Source organism: Brachyhypopomus gauderio, chromosome 1 (genome assembly GCF_052324685.1).
Source record: "Brachyhypopomus gauderio isolate BG-103 chromosome 1, BGAUD_0.2, whole genome shotgun sequence".
In the NCBI taxonomy this organism is placed as follows: domain Eukaryota; kingdom Metazoa; phylum Chordata; class Actinopteri; order Gymnotiformes; family Hypopomidae; genus Brachyhypopomus; species Brachyhypopomus gauderio.
In genome coordinates this window covers 44,935,168-44,956,035 of record NC_135211.1, presented here as the reverse complement: position 1 = coordinate 44,956,035, position 20,868 = coordinate 44,935,168, and the positions used below count along the sequence as shown (strand labels likewise).

Genomic DNA, 20,868 nt, shown 5'->3' with positions numbered 1-20,868 from the left:
AATGATGTGAAATAACGTGCAGAGTGACCTTACATTTCTCTATCAGATACCAGGGGTAAAATCTCAGTTTACACTGGAGTTGACGCACAGATGAACAACTTTTCTCTTAAGTGCTGAGTAGAACATGGGAAAGATCCTTAGATAAAGAGATTCAAGACTCAAAAGATTCAATTAACAAATATCAAAAGTGGCGCAGAGATCTGACTCTCAAATCCATGACACTTGCAGAACCCGTTGTGTTCATATCATAATGTATGATTTACACAGTTGTGTGAGACACTAATGCTTATAACAAAATCCAACTATGTCCTGTACAATATCAATACTACACAAATGTAATTACCACAGCGTTCGTCAAAGCCACTTCCAAACCACCTAGCTGTAGTGGGCCAACTTGCTGCAAATTATTTTGCTGGTGCCCTGTGATCAAAGGCAATATTATGCAGATGAGGTACGGTAAGCTGAACACTTGTTGACCATGTGAAGCAAAGAAAAAAACTGTCTATTAGATTTCTTTATATATAGAGTCTGAACACAAGATCTACAGCAAGAAAAATACTATAAGAAAAACATTGACTGCTGAAAATTATGACCTTCCCTTCTCTCCTATGACTCTAGAAGTAGAGTAAAATGTCAAGACCAGTGCATTCTGACAACCACACTCTTTCATCTTGGAATTTGCTGTTGGATTTACCATAATATGAATATTTGTTTCTTTTATTGGAGGTCGGCAATAAAAAAAATCACAAAACCAGATTTGTGACTTGCCAGACCCTCCCACCAAATCCATCACTATTATCGTTAGATCGGGCTCTAAAAATGCCCTTGGCTTTTTAAATATAGCACAACAAATGTAACAGTGAGCCTTAAGGCATTCTTTCCTCACTCAATACCAAAAAAGGATGGTTATCAGATGTCTTTGATTGGACAGCTTCAGTCCAAGTGCAAGACGACCAATAACCAACACTCGGATATGTTTGTTCATTTCCATAAAGAACATGGTGCTCTTGAAGCATGCGCATAAAACTATGATGTAAGGCTGAAACAGGCCTCACGTGAGCCTCCGGGTCATTGTTTCTCTTCAAATCTATTGTGCAAGAGTGGCGAGCCAGTCCAATTACTGAGCTGTTTGTCACCTACGCATCTTGTGACGAATGAGGACCTAAGAGGATTACGATCAGCTCTGTGTGTCTTCAGATGGGTGAGACCTGGGTAAATTGCTTTCTTATTAGTATTCCGATGTGTTGGAACACAACATGGAGGTAGTGTTGAAACATGCTTCATGTTGGCGAAATGTATTAGCGAAACATTCAATGTCACATCATAGCAAAGCCAATGCCCTGTTTAAGATGAATGTCTATTGATTTTCCCTTTTATTCCTTCATTTTTATTGATCTTTGGTCTTATTTTTAAGCCCTTTTTATTGTTCTTGTTTGTCACACGTTCTATACCGTTCCTGCTACATGTCATATCCCAGCAGACACCTAGTCAGACACGAGGCCGTCTGCACGTGCACGCACTTGACTTTATAATACCAGCAGGAGGTGGTGGTTCTTCACGTGAGGTGTGGTAGAACCTGTGAGAGCAGCACGCCTCTTCAGCGGTGGATTACATCTTGGATTTCTGGTCGATGGCAGCCGCCACTCGGTGTAACGAGGTGTTGATTGATGTCTTCTTGGATAGGTTGCATGAAGAAATCCAGACTGAGATTATCTGTTGATATGAGGAAGAAGCCTTGGACAAGATGATCTGGTTTGTGGAGGAGAAGTGCCTCCTCATGCACACCCTGTCCAGTCCGTGGGATGAAAAGTCCCGCGGCTGCCCCGAGACCCAACAAGTGTCCACGTGTGTGCGTGATGTGGGTGGGAGCATGGTGCTGATCACCATGGTGCTGATCACCATGGTGCTGATCACCATGGTGCTGATCACCATGGTGCTGATCACCCTGCACCCCAGTCGTGCATCGTGCAGGTCAAGGTTGCACGTTTGGATCATTCTGCTTCTTCCAGGGTTCTTCAAAGATCCATCTACAAAACCAGCACACTGAGTAGGACTGTGCAGAGAGGCCGAGACAGCCAAACGATCTGGATTTGAATAAGTGGCATGAGGTGTCTCATGAGTTTGTTTCCTGTGAGGATACGCACTGCTGAAATAGACCTAATGTGCTGCTAGTTTACTGTAAGCTAGGTGTTGAGCTTTCATATGCACTGCTGAATAACTAATAAATACATTTTAAATGTATGCATATGACACACTAATGCTTATTTGTAATCTTAGCTAGGTATAGGAATAGAAAAAAGCTTGAGGAGTAAGACTATTGCAAACTAGTATCAATATATGAATTTACAAATTTGGCTTTGAAACATTTTATTTATCTTATTGTCTTATTATCATTATGGATACTGTTATGCTGTAGCTGTGTGAACTCTTAGCTCACCTAATAATATAAAATTATTTTTTAGGTCTTCATCATGGCCAGAACATGCTTTAGATGGTTATTATTTGAAAGTTTCTCAGAGACAAGGGCATTAGGAGCAATGCGTTGTCTTTCTGATCGTTTTTTTTTTCTTTTTCATGCCTGCGGATTTTACACAACAGCGATCGGTTGCGGGCTTCCAACATGCACCATCAGCACTTCTATGACAGCAGCTGTAATTTACGCAAGCACCACGCACACTGCAGCACACGCCGGACACTCGATAACGAGCCTGAACTGCATTAAGCATGCACTCATCTCTTCAGAGACCTTTACCACTCATTTTTTTACCACCACTTTCAGTTTCATTGCTCCAAATTTTATTTTTAGCTCTCCAAAAATGAAATGTTTGGACCTTAGTGACCTCAGCTGGCTATGGCCATGGTAACAACCCTAGGTTTGTTTTTCACAAGTTTTGAGATAATATTAGTGTTGATAAAAGTGCTATTCGACAAATTGAGATAACTGACTGGGGCACCCTGGCCTCATCTCCTCCTGATCGTACAGCTCCAACGTCTGTCTGAAACAGTAGCACAGCTGTTCTTACTTGAACACCAGCTATTGGCCACAATATACATAATAAGTGCACAATATATATAATATATTAGATATATTATACACTGTTAAAAAAATTAACCAACCTAGTTAGGAATCAATTTCACCTGCTGTTGTGCAAATGGTACAGACAACAGGTAGAAATGAGAGGCAATTTGCAAGACACCCCTATAAAGGAGTGATTCTGCAGGTGGTGACCACATACCTTTTCTCTGTTCTCATTCTTTCTGGCTGATGTTTTGGTCACTTTGGCATTTTGTCAGTTCTCTCACCACAGAGGTAGCATGATGCAGTGTCTACAACCCACAGACGTTGCTCAGGTAGTGCACCTCATCCAGGATGGCACATCAATGCCAGCTGTGGCATGAAGGTTTGCTGTGTCTGTCAGCACAGTGTCCAGAGCACGGAACAGATACCAGGAGACAGGCCAGTACACCAGGAGACATGGAGGGGGCCGTAGGAGGGCAACAACCCAGCAGCAGGACCACTAACTCCTCCTTTGTGCAAGAAGAAACAGGAGGAGCTGTGCAAGAGCCATGCAAAATGACCTCTAGCAGGTCACTAATATCCATGTTTCTGCTCAAACTGTCAGAAGCAGACTCCATGAGGGTGGTATGAGGGCCTGACATCTACAAGTGGGGCTTCTGCTTACAGCCCAACACCATGCAGGGCGATTGGCATTTGCCAGAGAACACCAAGATTGGCAGATTCGCCATTGGCGCCCTGTGCTTTTCACGGATGAGAGCAGGTTCACAGTGAGCACATGACAGAATCTGGAGACGTGACAGAGTCTGGAGATGCCGTGGAGAATGTTCTGCTGTTTGCAACATCCTCCAGCATGACCGGTTTGGCAGTGGGTCAGTAATGGTGTGGGGAGGCATTTCTTTGGAGGGCCACACAGACCTTCATGTGCTAGCCAGAGGTTCCCTGACTGCCATTAGGTACCGGGATGGACCCTGGATTCCTTCTGATGCATGAAAATGCTAGGCCTCAAGTGGCTGAAGTGTGTCAGCAGTTCCTGCATGATGAAGGCATTGATGCTATGGACTGGCCTGCCCGTTCCTCAGACCTGATCGAGCACATACACATATATATATATATATATATATATATATATATATATATATATATATATATAGATTTTGCCATCTTATTTACTTTATTACATTATTTTTCTATTTTTAATATAATTTGTTTCCTTCTTACCTTTGCTTTCTTTTAATGTTTATTTTTGCTTCCTTTTAATACAAATATACATGCTATACATGTGCTATACAAATAAAGATTACTATTATACAGTATATACTGTGCATATACACACACACACACACACCAAAAATGGTGTTCTGTTTCAACTCTACACCTCGCGCTGAGCAGATTTAATTTAATTTAATGATTTCCCCAGTTCCCACCATAAACCTTGGGTTGCCCAGGTGCTGACAACACAATCCACTCATTTCATGGCCCAACAATCAGATACTGAAATTATCCTCATACCGTCATGCGCACCGCTTCCTTTGTCCCGTTGACCGCATGTCTACCGAGCCATCTCTCCTACCAACCCTCCTCTCTGTCCACCACCTACACTTCACATGTTGCTGAGGTGCAGATTCAGAGATGTGGGGAAGCACACTGTTGTCTGGAGCAAGACCCGGCCCAACCCTCCCTATGGTACGGTGCCGTCCCCGGAGACAGCTGACAGACCCTGGTCACACATGCTTACAGATATCCCAGCCTCCGAAGGTGAAACCATCATCGTAACCATGGCAGACCCAGATAAGATAGTTCTAAGATGGTTGTCCAAGATAGTTTGCTTCATCCCTTTCCCCTTTGCACTAGGTGCTTGTGACCACAAACCTGCTATTTCAGCATGTTTACCAACAGTCTGGACTGCCAAATGATTTGGTGTCTGTATGAGGGGGTGGTGCAGTTCATTACGTGGGAAACATCACAGTAACCCTCTCGCTGGGACACACCACCCATATTCAATTGGTTAAGCTGAACGTGTGACCTTGGGAACAGACAAATGTCAGTTTACTGTGACAATCACATTACTGTGAGATTCATGCCATTCGAATGCTGGGTCGAAGGCTACAGACAGCCGCTGTACCCCTGGAATGCACCCAACTCGGGACCACCTGTAGTCCAGGGATGGTTTCAGGGAAGCCAGGAAGGACACCCAAACACCCCCACAAACACCAATTACGACTCCAGTTCACAACATGTCTCCACCAGGGTCCTAAGTTATCAAATCCCTCCACAGCTAGTTAACCCATCTGGTTCCTTCCACCCATGCTCCACCTCAGCCTGCTCTAACGATACACAGAAAAATAATACTTTTCCTTCTTGTTGATTTTTGTTTTGTTTCTTGAGTGATCAAAAAACCTGTTCGCTCACCAGCTCATGTCTCACAGCTCTGCTTTGCGTAACGTCACACTACAAATATCTTATTATTTCTAACAACGCTTGTCTACCAACGCATGGAGAGTTTGTTTTCTTTTCCCGATTTAAATCGTATTGTGTTTAAATGATACTGTTTCTCCCAAACAATGTCTGTAAATGTGTGTGCTGCTCTTTATAAGAAGCCGTCCAGGAGCCAGAGACAGAACAATTAAACACGGCAGCATTCCCCGAGATGCAGATAATGAAGCCCCCAACAGTGGCGAAGCTGAGCTGAAACGCCCAGGGCAAAGGAGCAGGGTTTTTGTTTCTCCTTCACATGACAACTGGACTCACTGCATTATTTCAATGTCAGCTGCCATGAAAATAGCAAGAATGACGAGTTGGTTCTTTCAGTGGAGCACATGTGGTCTTGGCCCCGCTCCGTGCATATTCAGCGTGCTTTGGCCTGCCCATCAAACCAGAGTTGTAAGGAGGGTGATGGAGTAACAAGGACATTGTAATTTCACTGTGGAGGTAACTTTTCTGGATGCTGTCTGGTTGACCTTTACCATAAACCTGTTTAGAACTGTGTGACTTAGACACACATAAGCTGCAAGCACAGTATGCAAGTCATATTCTTTCTCCAAAGTAATAATAGTTGAATCCACCCACACGGCCTCTCTCTCTTTCCCTGTCTTTCTTTCTTTCTTTCACTCACTCACTCACTCACTCACTCACTCACTCACTCACTCACTCACTCACTCACTCACTCACTCACTCTGTCCACACTTCTCAAACAAAGTATGTTTTTTTTTTTTTTTGTAAGACCTGGAGCAGTGTCTTAACCCAAAAGGCACTGAGCTCACACGAGTCCGTAATCATCCTGTCAGAGAGAGAGAGAGAGAGAGAGAGAGAGAGAGAGAGAGAGAGAGAGAGAGAGAGAGACTGACTTACCTGACTGACTTATGTCCATCATCTAGAGAACCTCCACATTACAAGTGCGGGGAAGTCGTATCTGCAGTGAAATTACAGCACTGGTGTTCTTACTCCATCACCACCACCGCCCCTCCCTTACAACTCCAGCTGACACTAATTTCCTTTTTTATCATACTCTTCTAGCAACGTTCTCCTCAGATGTGTCTGCTGATCCTTTTACCTCCTTAATATGTACTCCCCCACAAGTAGTTCAACAATGTATCTTGGTTCTGAGCGCCACCTCCTGCTCTTAGTATCCCAACCATTGCACATTTCTCCAGTCCATTTTGTAATACCTGCTCTCTTTCACAACTTCCACTGTGAATGAGCCCTTGTCATCTGGCCAAGAACCGAGGACTTCAAAACTGCGAGGGACATGGCCGACTTGAGAAGCGCTCACTTGACACCTACACCATCTACAAGTACAAACCGGTTATGGCTTCTATCTTTCTAAAATTCTTGAACATTGTGTTTATAATATGGTGTCTTTCACACAAAAGTACTGCAGGATCCTGATTCCAGTCTGGGATTACAGCGGTGCGCTCTGCAGAAATGGCACTTGTAGCTGTTACTGAGAAGCTGCATGCTGCTACATCAGCCAAGCTGTCATTAGTCCTGAGAGTTCTTGATCTCTCTGCAGCCTGAGACTGCAGACCACTTGACTGGCTCCGTGTCTCAGTGTGCATCAGATTTAAAACACAGACACTTGCCTACAAAGCCACAGCCTGGTTGGGTTTTCAGTGTGTGTGTGTGTGTGTGTGTGAGAGAGAATGACGGTATGCCTGCACCCCCAGTGGTGGATGGTGCTCCGTCCTGGGCGTAGTCCTCTCTCCCCTCCTCCCCAGTCCCCCAGGGAGTCGTGGCTTCTGGTGGAGTCTCTGTGGTGCAGTTGCCTGCTGCTCCTCACTGGTGTGCGGAATAGATGTGAAACCTGTGTGTTGATTGTAAAGTGTCCTTGGGTTCTGAGAAATGCGCTATAAAAGTGCAACTTCATTCATTCTGTGAAATTCTATTCTGCACCATGCTGCCTGTGAGCCTCTAGTACTGCTTGACTGGAACCACCATCCCTCAAGACACAAAGACCATCAACACTCTGCTCCATCATGGCACCCAGGTGGTGAAATGAACTTCCGCTGCCTGTCCTGAGTCACTTGACAGTCTTCACATGAAGTCTGTAGACTCACCTCTTCAGTGAGTCACCAAGCACTTAGACATGCACTCAAACAAAAACTTTCTGACTGTACGGTCTTCTGTCTTACTCGAGCCTGGGCTTTAGCCACATAGTATTCTCAACTCTGTTGTCACAGGATATATATTTGATCTAGGGATGCAAATGATTAATCGACTTTCGATTAATTGTCGATTAAGACGTTACTCGATCAAAATGTATTAATCACGATTAATCATTAGAGAGCGCTCCTGTATTAACTTGAACAGAGCGTAAGAACGAGAGGTGAACACGTGTCGCGAAAGACCAGAGTGGAAAACAAAATGAAGCGGGCGAAAAGACGTGCGGTGTGGGACCATTTTGAAGCGTGTTCGGGAAACGAGGCAGAAACTGCGTAATCCAGAAAATCCCAAGGAGGGAAACTTTATTTTCCACGCAACTCAAACAATAGCACTGTTCTCTTCCCCTCCCCTGGCGCGCGCAGGCGCCGCTCTCCCAGTGTCACTTAAAGGGCCAAGTGCCTGTCTGTTAGGGAATTCGCTGCGAGGAGTAGTAGTCGCTACAATTTCAACATTGTTAATTTAGGCAAAGAAGTCAAATGTTCTGTGTGTAATGCGGTATTGAAGTACAACAGTTCCACTAGCTCACTCAATTATCATTTGAACACCATGCATGCAGCTGTCCTGCATATCACCAGGGCACCTGGTCAACCTAAAATCACAGCTACACTGGGAAGGCGAGCGTTTTCGAAGCTCGCTACAAAAAAATACGAGTGAGCTAAAAACAAAGCTATCTACTGCTACTACTGTAGCCCTTACAACAGATTGTTGGACGGCTCTAACAACAGAAAGTTACATTACTGTGACGTGCCACTACACTGACGAGAACTGGCAGCTAAAATCTGCAGTGCTGATTACGACGAACATGTCGGATAGACACACCGCTGACAGTTTAACTGACAAGCTCAATGATGTTGTGGAAACTTGGGCACTCTCCGGTCGCGTTACAGCATGTGTTCACTACAAAGCTAGAAACATTGTCCAAACATGGGCTCAATAATATTCTGTTTGGCTCTCTATTTAATTTCTTCTTTTTTTAAAACATTTTTTTAATGTCTAATGTTTCAAATTGAACTGAGCCAGTCCTTAATTTATTCCTTTTTTAAAATGAAAGAATGTATTTTGTTATACCATAATTTCCTCATGCATAATTACTTGAGCAATATATAATATAATACAATATAATTATCATAATATAATATATACTTTTTGAACAAAGTGTTTTAACTACACTGCTCAAAAAAATAAAGGGAACACTTAAACAACACAATGTAACTCCAAGTCATCCACACTTTGTGTTCAGATAGGAAGCAACACTGATTGTGAATCAATTTCAACTGCTCTTGTGCAAATGGAACAGACAACAGGTAGAAATGAGAGATTTTCAACTGATTTCAAAGATTTTTATTAATTGAGATCTAGGATGTGTTATTTTAGTGTTCCCTTAATTTTTTTGAGCAGTATATTTAGCTGATATTTTTAAAAGCCCTATTGAAACACTGAAATTCAGGTGAAAAACGCCGCTTATCGATTAATCGAAAGTCGATCGATAAGATCAGTCAACTAACGATTAATGAATTAATCGATAATTTGCATCCCTAATTTGATCAAAACTAGAAAGCATTTCTGTATGTCATTCTGGACAAGGGCATCTGCCAAAAGCTACCATGTGCAAGTGGGTTTAATCTGTTTTAATCTTGTAATCTCATTTAGACCAGTGTTAATAAAGCTACTGAATGCCATCAGAGAATCATCACAGCATTATCTTCCATAATGGTACTCTTGTGTGTGAATTTGTATGAAAAGTTGCATGACTGTATACGGTCAGGCAAATAGACCCTGAAGCTCTTTCTTTGAGCCAGTTCATTGGAAAATAATTTCAATTACCTTTTTTCATAAGAATGTATTTATTTGCTTGTTTGCACGGGTCATCCTTGACACCTTGGAGTCGGTGAGGCTCAGCTAACAGCTGGAGGAGATCGCACGCTCGATCAGTAAATAGAAGAGAATCAATGGGCCCAGTCAATACCACACTAGTCACAAAGAAGAAAACACAGCCCAACGCTCAGTCAGCACTGTGCAACCAGACACCAAGCTGGAGCGCACCAACTCCTCGTTTGAGGTTTTGTTGGTTCTGGCTTGTATAAATAATCTGTTTTTTTGAGCCAAAAACCACCATGTGTGAACACAATATGAAATACATGACGGACAAAAGAACTGGATTAAAAACGCAGACACGTGTCTACTGGGAGAAATGAACCTGTTTATCGGGCTGGCCGAAACTCTGCAAAAACAATCAAGTAATCAAATAGTCAGTCAGCTATTGAATGCAGTCATCAGCTGTTAATCACGATGTGATTAAGGGGCCACAGTTGACTGATGTCCCACGTTTCCGCTCTCGTGTTGTTTCTGCTTATGAACCGAGAGTGGCGATCGTCTGTCTTCGCTTCAGGCTGGGGTTTACGACCACAGCACACATCCCTGTTTACCGCCACTTGTGGGTTGGCTGTTATCAGATCTTCGTGGAGTCGGCATCGTTTCTCATTACGTAATGACCTTGAAAGAATCTGTGCTTGAGACATTTTTTGGTACGTGGTGTACTCTCCATGAGTTCGCCATCATCTCTAGCTTTGATGGTACCAATCATTTAAAACAGCCATTTATAATAATGGGCCCAAATGGACTGGCAATGCCCTCTTCCCCTGTACGCTCTCATACAGACATTTGCATATATTGTGCTTACATTAGTGCAATTCCATTACTCACACAGGTAATAGCACTGCACTAATATGTGACCTGTTCCACTGACTAGCATTTCACTTGACATCATTAATACAGGAGCTTATACATTTAAATACTTATTTGTAACCATTCACTGGTATCATATAAGCACATGTAAAAATGTGGGCTCTGGTTTCCATAGCAGTTAAACATGACAAAAACCATGCGTATTATTAAGCTTCTAATTAGATCTGTGTTAAATCCTTAAAGTGAGGGAGCATGTTTTTTTTTTGCATATCCCTAGCTAGAGCATGCAGGTCTTAGCAGTTCTTACAATGAAAGCCACTACCGTCAGAGTAGCTGTGTCCTCTGATGCACTCAAAGCTCTCTGGTTGTCCCTGGCATGGGCCGGAGCCTCCTGGCCGGGCTCTGCATCACCACAGACCTGATCGATAAGGCAACCCGAGCGTGCTGCTTCATCTCGAAGCGGAATGACCGCAAACAAATAACAATCAATCCAGATGCATGTCCCCAAAAATAGACTCGCAGGCCGTGCTCGAGTACAAAGGCCATGTTTGCATCACACAGTATGGGGTGTGCTGTTAGAGGAATAGGACCGTATCCGTTTTTTTCCCCCGACAATTTGTGATATTTCGCTATCGGAAGATCTGTTGGTTAGAAAATGCCCAGGGCAGAAGAATTGCAGCCTGAGGCCAGCATGGACCCTGAGCACCAACTCCAGGTCTTTAAATCAGAAGAGTTCACCCACTTACTGTACTCTAAAGGGGAAGACTTCACACAGATGACCATAAATAATGTACAATAGATGGTTTGTTACAGGGCGCTGTCAAATAGTTGCAGGTAGATGGAAGAGAAGGATCAACATGTTGATTTCTGCACACGTGCGACATGGAGAGGAAGATGATGTGAAAGATTCCCAAATTGAGGAAGGCGTACCTGGGCTGTGATGACTTGGGCCCAAATGTACCCACCCACCCACCCATCATCTCAAACACACATACCAGCTCACTAGATTCCTCCACCTGCCTCCTTCTCTCTGGCTTTGGTTCCTCACTGCTCTCTGAAACACATCAATGCCGTATCGCTCGTTTTATGATCTACGTGTCCAGCCGCGGACCTGTCTGAAGCACTATTCAGTCTCGGGTCTTCTCAATTCCCATGGAATTTTCATGTAAATATGGGCCCGTCACCTGATTATTTAATTTGTTGTTAGACAACTATTGACATGGGTTTAAAACTTAACCCAAATGCAAATAATTAAAATTCACATAGGATTTACTAACCTTAATCTGTATTACTAAGCAGAACTTGGCAAATGTGGCTGTAGAAATTCTACGCCACATCTTAAGAATGAACTCTGAATTCCCACTGGTACATTCTTTCACAGACTTTATGCCACACAGCTGGCCAGTGTCAAAATCACGGGCTGCTTGCAGACTGCCATCACCGTGGAAACTCCGCGGCAATGACGTGAATGAAAGGGCCAGAGCTGGGGAGCGGCATGACCTGACACAGGCAGCATGGGGTCAAGCGCATGCTAATCTCAGCACATGCTAATCTCACTGTGGGCAGCACTGGGGTTATCTTCTAGCTCTGCATGCAAAAAACTCTGTGACACTATGCCTGTCTGTGCATTACTGACTATTTGAGAGTAAGAGTACGCAAGTGTACAGGTGTAGGTCACACTCTTGTTTTCAAGATCATCAACATTATTTGTTGTTGTTTTAGCTTAAGTAACCTGTACTGAGGAGATCTGCACTTCTGCAGTGTACTTCTCTCCAAATCCCTTGCACATGTAGAGCCATTCCTGAATGCAAATATGGTATTAAAAAAAACATTAACACACACACACACACACACCCACCAGTCTGATGGATCACTAGATCAGGGGTGGTGGTGATCCTTGAAAGGGCGTCCAGGACCACGGGCTCCACCCTCTTCCTTCACCGCAGTGTGTGACCCGGCCACACCGGCCCCGGAGTCGGCAAGGGCCGAAAAGTGGGGCGTGATTGGCCACTGACTATTTGCAGTCAGTCATGTGGCTGACATGAAAATCCATAGGGAGTAAGAGTTGCCTCTTCCAGCGGCTGGAATTGACCACCGATCGATGGCGAGGGAAATTGGTCGCCTGAGTTAGAGAAGCAGGAGAGAGAGAGGAGAGAGAGAGAGAGAGAGAGAGAGAGAGAGAGAGAGAGAGAGAGAGAGAGAGAGAGAGAGAGAGAGAGAGAGAGAGAGAGAGTGCCTGTTTGGTGAAGCATTAGCTAAGGATTATGTGTGGCCATACATATATCCTGTCCACAGTCACCTCGCTGCTCCTTCCTGCTAAAGGTTATGTGCTATTTACAATGCTTGTGAGGAACAGGGCTTCGGTCACTGTCAAAAAAAGAGAAAAAAATGTTTTAAAAGTTTAAAGATTTTTCTACTACTTTAGGGACAGTAGCTATCAGCTATCAGCTCATGCCTTCTGTTTTAAAGACAAAGTAGTTAGTGGGTCAGTGAATGTGGCTTAATTGTGTGTGTGTGTGTGTGTGTTTCGCTGCATCACTATGTGCCATGGTGTCAGACAGTGAGACAGGAGAGGTGATACAGCCTGCGTGTTTGTGTAAACCACGGGTCAGGCTGAGATGGACGCACGAGTCTGTTTGGACAGGGGACAGGACACCGGGCTCCTGCCAAGCCTGGAACTCCCAGCACTCAGAAGAATCAATAATAGGCTCCATTTTGTGGTTGAACTGCTCTCTCGGGGCTCATATCAACCAAGTGCTTTGCTATACCAATACATACTACTACATAATACAATTACCACAGCCACAAAACGGTATTTTACTAGTCAGTTTTATTTAGGCTTATATGTTTTTTACTGTGCTTTGCTTGTTAAATTTGACTACGTTCTGTCTGCGTATTCTAAATATATATAGACTGTAAATATCCATAAATAATTAATTACATTAACAATATCATTATTTGCTGAAGTTAAACTTGTTACTGATATTTACTTCAAATTATACCCTTACCTAAACCTTAGCAGCAATAGATATTTTTGAATTTATCAATACTTCCCTTGTTCACTTTTGGCTTTTAAAACAGCAGTCAGAATTTCAAAGTCCATACAGAGTCCGGTATATTATCAGACTTGTGGTCAGACATGCTTAGTAATGTATGGGATCATCAGAACATGGAGATGATGATGATGATGATGATGATCAGAGCAGCTAGGCTGTAGCTTGACTGGGCTAGAGAGTATAGAGCACGTTGACGTTAGCACAAACATTGAGCTCGTTCTGGAATGTTCCATCATCTATCCTCAAACATCCTCAACGAGACACCTGGCCTGTAGCTCTCGCCCAACTTGTCTAACTACAAACCACCTTATTAGACTTCAATAGGCCTTCTAGCTTAAGTTTTGGTTTAAACTTGACTTTTGGTTTGTAGAAAGAACTCTGCTGGGTCATTATACGGAAGACTGGAAACCACCATACTGTAAATATCAAATGAATTAACGTCTAAACCCGTTGCATGCAAAACCTGTAAATAATAGGCAGATTACCACCACAAGCCTCTGACGCCATGAGATGCAAGATGAGCTTTTTGTTGGATTTTGGCTCTCACTCAGAAAGCTTGAATGCTTTTCACCCCTCAAAGAGATCAGGGTTCAAAGCCATCTGACTACGTCTGTAGGAATAAGCAGTCAGTGCTGGGTGAATCAAAGCCCTGCTGGAACGGAGTGGGATCAGAGGGCTCTGCTTGCTTTCTGAAGGAGGAAGGGGGGGGGGGGGGGGGGGTGTTTGGGGAGTGGGCATTGAGGAGACAGACCACAGAAGATGAGGCGACCCCAGCGGGGCTTTGATCCAGCTGCCCTGTTGCCCTCGTGCTGACGGGGGAGTCAGGTGGGGGGTGGGTGGTGTTGGATGGGTGCATGTGCTCATGGCGAAGCATGGAGTTCACTCCCTCTCTGTCATGCCACTTGTGTTTCTCACAAGCTCTCTCTCTCTCTCTCTCTCTCTCTCTCTCTCTCTCTCTCTCTCTCTCTCTCTCTCTCTCTCTCTCACACACACACACACACACACACACACACACACACACACACACACACACACACACACACACACACACAGAATTAATGTTAAAATCATGGACCAAACAGAAATGACCTTGATGCCTCTCGAGGTCTGACAGCTTCATTTCAAGAGAGATCACACGAGATGAGTTCTCTCGGCGGACTCTATAAGGAACTGCAGGTCTATGTAAACACTCTTGGAAAGGAGGTTAACAAATGAACCAATAAATTAAACAGTGATCGCTCGTAAATCATTTTACATGAATCAATTGCCCTGTCAAACCATCCCAGGGGTCCAAAGGGAGAGGGATCGTTTATTAAATGTACATGTGCTCTTTTGCAAAGTTACCTTTACACATGACGGGCTCTGTTGGGATGTAGACTTTGACAGTGCATTACAGTCCCGGCGTGCTTTTACAGAACGTACTGAAACGGCAAAGACGGGATTCAGGCACAGCGAGCCTGCTGCTCGAGCGTTATGATAAAGTGTTGCGCAAAAAGAACGGTGAAAAAAAGGTGACAGCTGGCAGCCAAATGTGACGAGCTTGATACACGGCAAAACCAGCAGCTATAATTCGCGTAGGTCTGATCTTATTTTTATTCTGATTGTCTTGTTCCTGTCAAGGCAGAATCGTGTGTTCTGACGAAACAGCAGCGGAAACGTTCCATCACTGATCCGTTTCCTCCCGCACTGAAACTTGTTGCGTTCAGGACTGAAAGCGTACTACATACAACGTTTGACTGTCAGCGTTTAGGCACGGGCAGCCAATGGGATTTAGTCTCTGAACGGATGCAATGTCATCTTTAACAGGCAAAATACAATGTTTATTAAAACGTAACCTGCTTGAGATGCGATGCAGAGGAGGATCCCGCCGTTCTGGTCTAATGGTGTATGAGAAGCTGGATCACTACAGTGAGCCCACGTCCACTGCTTGACAGCCACTTCCATCTGCATGTCAGTGCAAGGATACATTTCATGCTTCAAGGCGATTTGTGTAACGTGAGGATGTCGATACAATAGCAATACTAAATTGAAAAGCGACGTTAAATGACAAATTAATTACAATGCACAGGCTTCCTCATAATTGAGCTTGATAAATGGTTTAATATCAGGGATTTAACATATAAATGATAAATGGTTTAATATCAGGGGTTTTATGCCACAAATGATCGTTGTTCAGAGAGTGTGATTTGCTCAGGCACTGTCTTATAGAGAAAAGGAAGACGTGAAGGATAACGCGGAACTGACAGTGTTACTTGATGTGCTGCAGTGACACAGACACTGTATGAAGACTGAAAGTGCAAGACGCTAATGGCTTTGATGACCTATCTTTGAGAACTTTTATTATTTTTTTTATTTATTAGGCTATTGTTTTGAAAAAGTTCCTAATGTGTGATGGAGGCATAAAAGTGATGTTTCTGATTAAACAGCTAGAGGCTGGTCCACCATTGTTGTGGTGTTTTGGGTTGCTTGGATCTGCCCTCACCTAACAGGCACGCGGGGCAAATCCTTCTGCTCCCGCTTTGATCAAGATCTGGCCTCCACGTCCATTGGCACACTTCAAAGCACTAGATGAAGGGGTAGTGTGTGATTATAGATTGTAGATGGTCAAGACAGTGGCCTTCAACCAGATCATAACGACACACGGCTCAACACCCAGAGCGTTGCCCATCACGGACATTCAGAGCCTTCCGCTGATCTCAGATCAGTGAAGGGGCATCTCTTGCTAATGATATGGCAAAACACACAGACTGTATTTTTATATTGACTTTTGCAATCGTGAAAACGATCTCTGTTCTTTGGAGAGAGTAATTTGTTCATCAGCCGCGAGATGAATGGGGCTTTAATTTGCTCAACTATTTCATGCTGATTTAAATAGTAAAACAGAAAGAAATAGGGTGTTGTAATGGTTTAACTGCAGCAGGGCAGGACTGCACCTTCCCCGGGTATGTAACAGTCAAAAGTTAACAAAAAAGAAAACGGACATGCTGAATGACATATTTTGGCTTAACTATCCTAATAATGCACTAAATTAATCATTATTGCTTCAAGCAAACATATGAGGTCCTGAAGTTGCTGAACTGGAGTGAAGTTAAATCTCCACTATTCTCTTTTTACATTTCAATTTCCATCCTCTGTGTTTAGCAGATGCTCCTATCCTGTGCCACTCACAAAAGTGCTTCGTCATCTGCTCGGCTGTCTTTGTCATCTACCCATTTTAACTCAAAGTGATTCTGCTCTTGCACATACTAGATGTCTACAGAAGGCTAACCCAACCTTGGACTCAACCAAAGTGGAGGAAAAAAACACGTGTGCTGCTGCAAACGTCACTGCTAAGTTGCATTAAAACCCTCTGAGGTCCACAGGGACTTTTTTCCCCAATTTTACATATTTTCTTAAGCAGACGCTTAAACTTGCTAGCGGAAAATAGCAACTAAAATAAAAGTCTTCAGTTCAGTAATTTGAAGGCACAGAGTATCTGTACAGCGACCCTGATCTGACTGTGTTAGCAGGAAGAAACTAGACAGATTACAGCCCGAGTGCACACTGTACCACCCGACCACGTCTGGGGTCTCAGCGCGACTCACGAAGGGAATGCCATAACTTCACGGTTCAGGAATATTCCCTGGCTCAGATAGGAGCCCTTTTTTTTCTGCACTGGACAGACACTGCATAGCATCTTCAGTTCTGATGCAGGAAAACTGATTTTATGTCTCAACAAGTAATCTTGAAGAAACAGAGATGGGCGATGTGGTTCATGTTATGGTCTGCTTGACTCGTGAATTGTGAAAACAGAAGTCCTGGGCCATTTTGGATTTTCTTGCTATATACAATGATCTACAGGGGTGAAATCAAGCTCAAGAAATATAGCTTCAGGATGAAGAGTGAGGATCTGCGGCAATTTTAGCGTCCTACATGGTTGTCTGCACTTTCTTTTTTTTTTTTACCCGTTTAGGTATTTTTTGTCAGTTCTGACACATCTGTTTTTGTTCTCTTTGCTGATCCTCTTTGCCATCCTGAATTCACTGCCTATAATTCAGTGCAATACAGATGGGTATTGAGCTGTAGTGTGAACAAGTGCTCCGAGCTCTCAACAGTGCTAAAGAGGACCAGAATAAGAACTGAATCCTATTTAAAGTTCACATGCATTAGGGAATTTAAAAAAAAAAGGAAGAGGAATTGAGGTCAGATGTAGTTGCCTTCCCTTTTTTTTACACGTTAATGGAGCCGGGTCTGCTGCCTTTAAAAAAGAACTATGAGAAAATACCCCAACTATACCCCATGAGTAAGCAGCACTGACATTCTGATAATCAGCCACACAGGCCCAGTGTTTAGGTGAAGGGAAGCCTGCATCAACAAGAGGAGAGCAGGAAATCACACAACAGATTAGCGGTAGCTTTATTGGTACCTGAAGCCCACAAACAAAGGTTTAAAACTAATTAAATAAAAAAGTTTAGTGCATCTTTCTGTTTCTCTCTCTGCCATACAGGTTTCCTTAAAAAAATATATTGAGTCACAGTTTGTGGGGGTTTTATTACAATAAATAAATAAATAATTTTTTTTTGTTAATATTCAGATTAATTTACTGGAAGTGACAAAGAAGGAAGGTTTGAAGAAGGCAGAATGTCATGTGAAAGGCCTGGTGTTTGATACTGGGACGATGGCTTCCCCATTCTGTCTCATTGACATAGTGTGGCTCCTATAACCCTTGAAAGCTGTCGCACTGATGTGAGGTCCAAGCAGTGGATAACGACAGTACGTAAAAACCTAAACAAAATACAAACACATAGCGGAAGCACGACGGACCTGTGCAACAGGCCTGCTGAATAACAAGGGCATTATAAGTGATATTATTAAATTGTCCACAAGGCCTCTCAGGTTGTTTATTCATGAATGCACTGGGCTAAATCATATCAAAGCAAGGTTACCATGTCCTGCTGTGGCTCTGGCAGCCGCAAATATATTTCTCTCGTTTAACTCCGGGATGTTTTTTTTTTTTGCAGAAACATAACTCATTTGTGGACAGAGAAAAATGCAATCTTTAAGGAGAGAAATGCTTCCCTTGCCATGCAGGAGAAAGAAACGCAATTTCCTGGAGAGGTTACGAGACCGATGTATAGGGCTGTGTTGCGGCGTGAGGGGAGAGGAGAGGAGACTGACACACCTGCAATGAGGGGATATGCCATCACGTCAGCAATCACCTGTGCCCAGTATAATGGAGTCACACACCGACTGGCAGACATAAATGTAATATGATAGGCATGATGAGTGGCTTGGCTAGGCAAACAACAGACCCAAAGATGTGCAGACTTATTCATTTAGACATTATGTAAAGGCTCAAGTGTCCTTTGAAGAGGTTCTTATACACACATCCTATATTACAGGATGGACAAAGAGTTATAAAGATCATCGAAGGGTAGAGGCAAAATGCCACAGGAAAATAAACATATTAATGTATCCATGATGGCTCAGGGTTTGTTTTTTGCCTACAGGGATAATGCAATGTGCAATGCACTTAGCTGAGCGCGGTCCTATTTTAGGGATTTGGGTAGCTTTGTAGCGCAGTAGGTTTGTCATAGGTGTGGGTTATACAGTACATTAGGCATGTGCTTGTGGATGCGGAGAGGAGAGCGTTTTGAAATCTCAAACAGCAAGCGGCAGACAGCTGCATTGGAAGTGCGGGGCTCTCTTCTCTGTTCTCTCTGTTGTCTTCTTCATCGCCCAATGATGCCGTTGTTCAGTGTTTGATTCCACCAGTGTCACTGAGACTTTACCACGGCATGCCTCCAGCGTATTTCTGTTTGTCGCGCTGGTGTTTTCTCGGGGAGAAAACTGACTGTCTCATTACGCTCACGGTTCCTCTTCTCCCCGTCGCTTTGGAAAATGAGCAAGCGCGATTCTTATAGAAGCTGAATATTCTGACTTCAAAGCCAGCGTGTGCGAGAATGGAGTCTTATACAACAAATATTAATCACTCAAAGACACCCCCCCACCAGCCTTAAGTTAGCAAAATATTACTTTTTGTATAAATTATTTTGAAAATACCATCCTATTACATCATTTCTTATTTCATACATTAAACGTTAAAGCTCTTCCCCAATAGTAATACTACAATAGCTTATTCATTTAGCAGCAGTGTGTGGTTTCATTGAGCAAACCCAGGGGAGCCTGCATGAGAAATTCTTAGATGCCTCCTGTGCAATGATGGCAGAATAATAAACTGCACCACCTGCACCAACCACACCAACCGAACTGACTACGGCAGCTGCAGCGACACCACTGTAGTGGGGCTTGGTCCGATTACCGTGATTTTCTGCATCACACCTGAGCGGCTGGCGACACCGATTTGCATGCATGACAGAGGGCAAGTAATCTGTTTACAAAATGTTTACTGAACATAAAAATTATTCACAGTCGCAGCGTCAAAACACTGTTCCAAATCTTTCTGTGGCTCCCTAACTAAGCAGCCTAAAACAGCTCTGCCCCCTGGAGGAGCGTAACCTCTTTCTGCAGAAGCGAGCCTTTCTCAGCATCGTTTAGCTCAGCTAGCCTCTTGGACATGTCTTGTCCTATTGTTAACTTTTATGTTATATTATATTATATTCATTTGGAATTTTTTGGTATTTTTGTAAGATGTCCAACATTGTTTTGTTTTAGCAAAAATAAATAAATAAAATGTTGCATGGTTTTGATGGGCCAGTGCTTTGGATCAGGGTGTGTGCCACATTTGGACAAGGGTGTGGCACTATGGACATTCCTTGGGACATTTAATGCACAATGTTGTGTAACTCTTCAATGAACTCTCCATTCAACTTATATGTATGTGCTCAATATTTTTATCAGACAAGGCCCTATATGTTTTTTTTTTTTTTACATTTTCTTCTGTATTAGAGGCTCTCAAATGGAACCAAAATAATGGAGATATAAGCCTGGAGGTGAATCAAGACTTTGGCCCAACTGTCTATTTCAGTTAGAGTCCTGAATAATCATTTTGCTATACATACACCTTGAGATAACTACTGTTAAAGTGTACTAGTATAAATGGCTCAAAGATGTCTTAAATTGCGCTGAAAATGGCCTCTGCACAAATTAATATTATATGAACTATCAACACCACCTTCTTGCCTTCAGATTTATAACACGATTCAATTAGTGATACTCAGTTACAGCATTTCTCTATGATTCTTACACACACAATTCTGTAACATCCATACCAACTAAACCAACCCCACCAACTGTACCAACAACAGTAGCACATCGGCCATGCCAACTGTACTAACCACACTGATCACAACATCTACACCAAACACAGGAGCATCACGCAGCCTCTGCGTCCAGGCTTGTGTCTGCATCAGTGTGCCCAAGCACCACAGCCGTATGAATAAAACTCCACTGTTACCTAAACACAACTGCACTGTGCTGAGCTCAGCTGTCTGCAGACACAGCAGGTTC

General features: G+C 43.3%; 1 long non-coding RNA gene across 1 annotated transcript in view; it reads right to left on the bottom strand.

Annotated features, from left to right (window-relative positions):
- Positions 1-20,868, bottom strand: part of LOC143521994 (uncharacterized) — a 73,383-nt gene that overhangs the window by 41,499 nt on the left and 11,016 nt on the right. Inside the window, exon 3 of the long non-coding RNA XR_013132892.1 lies at positions 12,222-12,485. This is a non-coding gene — a long non-coding RNA (uncharacterized LOC143521994). The remainder of the gene's footprint in view (positions 1-12,221; positions 12,486-20,868) is intronic.